This window comes from Rhinopithecus bieti, unplaced genomic scaffold (assembly GCF_001698545.2).
Source record: "Rhinopithecus bieti isolate Rb0 unplaced genomic scaffold, ASM169854v2 scaffold_20579, whole genome shotgun sequence".
In the NCBI taxonomy this organism is placed as follows: domain Eukaryota; kingdom Metazoa; phylum Chordata; class Mammalia; order Primates; family Cercopithecidae; genus Rhinopithecus; species Rhinopithecus bieti.
Genome location: NW_016810413.1, coordinates 64,190 through 70,739, shown reverse-complemented (window position 1 = coordinate 70,739; position 6,550 = coordinate 64,190).

Here is a 6,550-nt window from a genome sequence, read left to right as displayed (position 1 = left end):
AGTATTGTTAGAAACAATCCAAAAATGAGATACTCATATATATATCTTTGTGAAACTCTTTTGTTATTTTATTAGGATGAGCTCCTAGAAATGGAATTATTGGATCTAATGGGAAATGTTTCTAAAGAGTTGGGCAGTTATTGAGAAACTGTCCTTCAAATAGTTTGTATCTATCCATGCCTCCAACAATACTGTACTAGAAAGCCCATTTCCATATACATTATTGTTATCAAAAGCTATTATTCAGCGTTTTATTTTTTACCAAACTTGTGAATGGAAAATAACAACAGTAAATTGCATTAGAATAAAAGTTCCTATTTTAATTCTAAAATTTTACTTATTAATTCACTATTTAACTGCGTGGTGATTACCCTTAATGATTAAATTCTGCAGCTCATGCTTGGTAACGGTGGTGGGAATGGCTTGCTAGAACTACACATATTTTAAATGCAGAATAATTCTTAAAGTTCTAAATTTCTTAAAGTTTAAAATTCTAAAGTTCTTCCATTTCTTCCAAATTCAGAACATCATCAGATAGATATTTCTTGTACAGAAAATTTATGTTTATTTAGACTACTTGGTTTTATGGGAGGGGCGGGGAGAAAAAACATAGATTAGATAATAAAATAGTAATTTTATATTTTATTAGTATTTATTGAGAGCTCCAAGTGCCAAATTAAACATTTCACATGAACTGTCTATGTTTTCCTTACATAATCTCATGTAGTGGTAGTAAAATGTTCCCGTCGTAAAAGGTGTCGTGGCCCTAAGTGATAACAACCATAATTTGAGTCCAGGTCTGTGTGGAATCCAGAGCTTGAACTATTCATTACAACAACATCCTGCTTTCTCTGAAGTGGTCTCACGCTAACGATGATATGAATCGATTCTTTCTTGATGATGGAAGAATGAGATAATTAATGCCAGCACATGCTACATCTGGTAGCAGCATTTTATTCTCTCATCAGAAAGTTAAAGAATGAAAAGGGAGGAGATTGCCTGCTATTTATTTATTTATTTATTTATTTTACTTCCTTTAGTTCCCTTTCTTGCTGCCAGATTTCTGTTTAAGCCAGTCACGCAGGGCATGGTGGTTGTGTGAGAGCCGATACACTTCTTTTCCCACAGGCACTCATCCACCCCTGTTCTGTTTTTCTTCATCTCAGGGGCACTGTATAATCTGCCGGGCCCAACTCATTACTCATCCTGGAGCCTGTCAGTCCTCCAGAGATCGGAGCATTGGCTTTGGTGGTTATGTGGTTCTTGGTCTCCGCCCTCTGGGAGCTGAGGGTGAGAGAGCCTGTCACACTTGAAAACATAAATTCTGCTGCCTTTCAAGCCACCAGTCCTGCTGTGATAGACAAGCTGCATTTTCTTCCTGTTCTATAGAAAGCAGCAGAACACCAGATAAGATGTGGTATAAACTTCTGATTGTTTACAGGTTTACAGAGTCTGTGGAATGAAAGCATAACTGTCCACAAATATCCTCAAGTATTTAACCTTCACTTGTTTTCCTTCATGGTTTAAATTTTCCATTGTGAGGGGGAAACTCCTGGATCTCTAGCAGCGCTTGCTGAAAAATGTTAATTTCCCCTCATATTTTCACATCCTCAAGACTAGCATAGAATGGGAATTCCTCATAGCTAGAATTATATTGACTTATATAAGAGAGACTTTGTTTGCTCATTTAACAGATATTAAATGAGAGCTGACTGTATTCCAGACACTACTGAAGGCGTAGAGGGCTAAACTATGCAGACTAGAATCCCTCTCAAGGGATGGCATTGGGATAAGCAGGCAGCGATAATCAAATAACCGAACAAATAAGATCAGTGGTGCATGCTATGAAATAAGAGTGGTGTAATAGAAAGCGTTGGGGAGGCCAGTGGGGAAGGGCTACTTGTAAGTGAATGTCTGTGAGGAGGTGACATCTGAGCTGAGGCTTAGTGACTAGAGGAACTAGCTATGTAAAGGCCTGGAGGAAGAGAACTCCAGCATGAGGGATCATCAGGGGCAACCGCCTCAAGAAAGGAAATATCTTAACCTACTCTGGAAGGGCAATGTGGCAAGAGCATAGAGAGATGGGGATAAAGGGAGAAGAAGTCATAGATAAGAATAGGATCAATCACATAGAACCTAATGGACCATGAAAAATAATTAAATTTTGTTCTAAATGCAGTAGGAGGCTACTGGAGATTTTGATGTGGGGGTTTAAAAAAAAATTCGTATTTTCATAGCACCACTCTGACTTTTTAAATAGATTTTAGAGAAGCTGAAATAGAATAATACTTTCATAATAATCAAAGCTAGAGATAACAGTGACTTAGACCAAGGTGAAAAATGGTAGAAGTGAAAAGAAATAAAAAGATGTGAAATATATTTTTTAGATGGAACCAAGAGTTTTTGTTGATGGATAGATGACATCTACTAACATAAGGAAGACTCAGGAAAGAATAATTGGTAGGGGGTGGGAGTTAAGACCTCTGATAGGCAGAACTAAAATTGATAGGTGCTTTAGAAATTCAAGTGAGAATGTCAATTGTGTAGTTGGGCTAAGTGGTGCTTAGTTAAGGTTAGAGTTTGGAGAACATCTTTCAATTAATTAAATCCAAAATGAAGAGAATCTCAAGTGAAAATATGCATAGTTTGGTATGGGGAAAAAACTTCTCAATCTAGCATCTCTATTTCTGTCACTGACACCATTTTTCTCATTATCCATATTAAAAACGTTATATTCAATTCTTTTGCTCCCCTTCACTTCCATATTTAGACACAGTATTTATCATCGTGGTATTTATCTGCTCCAAGATCTTTGATGACTCCCAATTGGATAAATTATTTAGCCTTCTATACCTGCATCTTTATCTATTTTCCAGCTTTCTTTCTTCTATTCCCTATCATGAACTATTGGCTTCAACTGAATATATCTCTCCAACTGGAATCTGCTTGTGCCATATCTGCTTCCTTATCTGAGATGGCTTTTCCACTCCTCTTAGCTGAGTCTTACCTGTCTTTTGAGGTCCAGATAAAATTCTACCTCCTCCAAGAAATACTCCTTGGGTTCTCTCAAACCTATAGACAATGTTTGTCTTATCATTTGGACCATCGTTTTCATGATCACTCTGAAATTAAGTGTGTGGTATTGGTAACTGTCCATTACTCTCTTCCATGTCATGTCTATTCAGAAAATCATATGCTTCTTTAGGCTAGAAATTTGACATATCTCTTGGTAATTAACAATTGCTGGCCGAGTGAATTTGGAATTTAACTTAACCATGTAGTTTCCTTTGAAACATAGCTGAGATTATATATTTAAAATACAGTCATCTCTTGATATCCTTGGGGGATTGCTTCTAGGACACCCCTCATGTACCAAATTCCTCTGATGCTTAAGTCTATTATAGGATAAATGCAGGTTATACACAAATACTGTGACATTTTATGTAAGAGACTTAAGCATCAGAATCGTTTTTTTCTGAATATTTTTGATCTGGATTTGCTTGAATCCACAGATCTGGAACCCATGGATACAAAGGGCTGACTGTACTTCATTAAAGAGCAAAGCAAAAGAAGTAAATCCTAGGTGGGGATTGAATGAAAGAGCATGTAATTTGAACACAGAAGGTTCACAGAAATTTTATGAGGTTTTACTAAAAGAATGTGTATAAAAATCCTTTGTACCTGGCCAGGCACGGTGGCTCATGCCTGTAATCCCAGCACTTTGGGAGGCGGAGGTGGGCGGACCACAGGGTTAGGAGATCGGAACCACTCTGGCTAACATGGTGAAACGCCGTCTCTACTGAAAATATAAAAAATTAGCCGGGCGTGGTAGCGGGTACCTGTAGTTCCGCTACTCGGGAGTCTGAGGAAGGAGAATGGCGTGAACCGGGGAGGTGGAGCTTGCAGTGAGCAAAGATTGTGCGACTGCACTCCAGCCTGGGTGACAGAGCAAGACTCCATCTCAAAAACAAACAAAAAAATCCTTTGTACCTATAAACTACCATCTCAAATTATTCTTAGTATGAGAGATTCATGAAATGAAACACTTGAACATCCATATTGCAAATTTTAATGGCTTGGCTGGCACTATAACTTTGTCTCTGGCCCCATAGGACATTTTCTTATACTCTGAACTCCTTTCATTTTAATTAAAATGTTTAGAATTAAATAGCTGAAGTTTATCACCCTTGAATTAATGTTTATTACTATCTCCTTGTGTTGTTTTGTTCATCCCATTTGAATTGGAAAAAGAGATGCCGATATTAATCAGTGGCAAGCACATCTAGTGCACTCTGAAATATGCATCCTCTTACTCTTTACTGAATCAATCCACCAAACTCTCTCAACCAGATTTTGAAGAAGATTGAGAAGACATGCTACACCCCTTAATCATAAAAGTTCGCACATCAACTTTGGCCTCTTTGAAGTTTTCTGCGGAAGCCAGAGGTGGAAAAACCACCTTTCATACTTTCTTGTTTGTCCACAAGCAATGAAACATTTAAGAATTGAGATAACATATACACAAGCTCTCTTCAGTTTATGCTGACAGCATATGCAGGGTGAAAGCAAAATATATAGCATCTGTGTTAAGAACGTAAGCTGGCCCTCCAGCAATGTGGAGTCAGACTGAGCTTGACTGTGTGGGCCAGAGGGAACCATGTCCTGTGGGAAGCCCTAACAGCAACCATTGCTCTGACAGCATTTCACTTCCACGCTGTTCCTATTTGACTAAATAATCTCTTAAATGTTAATGGCCTTCTCCAGAGCTGGCAGAGGGATCACTAGTATACTGAGGGTAATTTTTAAAAAGTCATTATAATAAACTGTACTTGAGTCTATTTCAGGTTTTCATCATGTGCTAAGGGACAAAGGGAGCTATCAATAAAGTGAAATAACATAACAGAACTACAGGCAAAACCACTTGGCTATCTCAATAGATGCAGAAAAGGCTTTCAATAAAATTCACCACCATGGAATACTATTCAGTCATAAAAATAACAAGATAATGTATTTTGCAAGAACATGGGTGGAACTGGAAGCCATTATCTTCAGCAAACTAACACAGAGACGAAAAACCAAATACCACATGTTCTCACTTATAAGTGGGAGCTAAATGTCCACATGGACACATAGAGGGGAGCAATACACCTTGGGGCCTATCAGAGTGTGGAGGTTGGGAGGAGGGAGAGGATCAGGAAAAATAACTAATGTGTACTAGGCCTTATACCTGAGTGATGAAATAAGCTGTAACACAAAACCTTATGACACAAGTTTACCTCTGTAATAAACCTACACATGTATCCCTGAACTTAAAATAAAAGTAAAAAAAAAAAAAGAAACTAATTTGTTTTACCTGTGACAGTGTTATTATGGCTATGGATTTTAAAGTGCTTAAATATGAGAATGTTTCCTCTGAAAATTTGCTTTCAGGATTGCTTATACTTTTACAAATTATTGAGAATTCCAAAGTTATTACATTTTTAAATTTTTAATTATGTATACATATTAATCATATATATTTATGATTGGGGTATCTGTCACCTCAAGCATTTATCATTTCTTTGTAGTACAAACATTCCAATTTTACTCCTTTAGTTATTTAAAATATTTAATAAATTGATATTAATTATAGTCACTCTATTGTGCTTCTCACTGCTAGATCTTATTCATTCCAACTGTTTTCTGTACCTGTTAACCATCCCTTCTTTATGCCCCACTCCCCACTATCTTTCTCAGCTTCTGGTAAGCATTGTTCTACTGTCTAGCTCACTGAGTTCATTTTTTTTTTCTTTTTTAGCTCCCACATATGATTGAGAGCATGTGATATTTGTCTTTTTGTGCCTGGCTTATTTCACTTAACAAGATGGCCTCCAGTTCTATTCATGTTGTTGCGAGTGACACAATTTCATTCATTTCATGTATGAATAATATTTCATTGTTTATATACTCTGCTTTTTCTTTACCCACTCATTGATGGCTACTTAGGTTGATTTCTACTTGGCTACCATGAAAAGTGCTGTAATAAACATGAGAGTACAGATATCTCTTCAATATACTGATTTCCTTTTCTTCGAAGATGTATACTCAGCAGTGGGATTGATGGATAACATGGTAGTTTTATTTTTAGGTTTTTGAGGAACTTCCATGCTGCTCTCCGTAGTGGCTGTATTAATTCATATTCCCATCAAAAGTGTAAAAGGGCTCTCTTTTCTCAACATCTTCGCCAGCATTTGTTATTGCCCATCTTGTGGATTACAGCCATTTTAACTGGGGTAAGATGATATCTCACTGTAGTTTTGATTTGCATTTCTCTGTTGATTTGTGATGTTGAGCAGTTTTTCTTATACTTGTTGGCCATTTGTATGTTTCCTTTGGGAAGTGTCTATTTATATCTTTTGGATTATACTTATTGATATGTATTCATTCAAATTTTAAAACTCAAAAATTAAAACAAAACATGTTTATTAATTTATTTAAAATTATAATAAGAATCCAATTACATGTTAACGTATTTTACAAAAGAAGTACATTTTCCAAAGAAAGAAAAAAG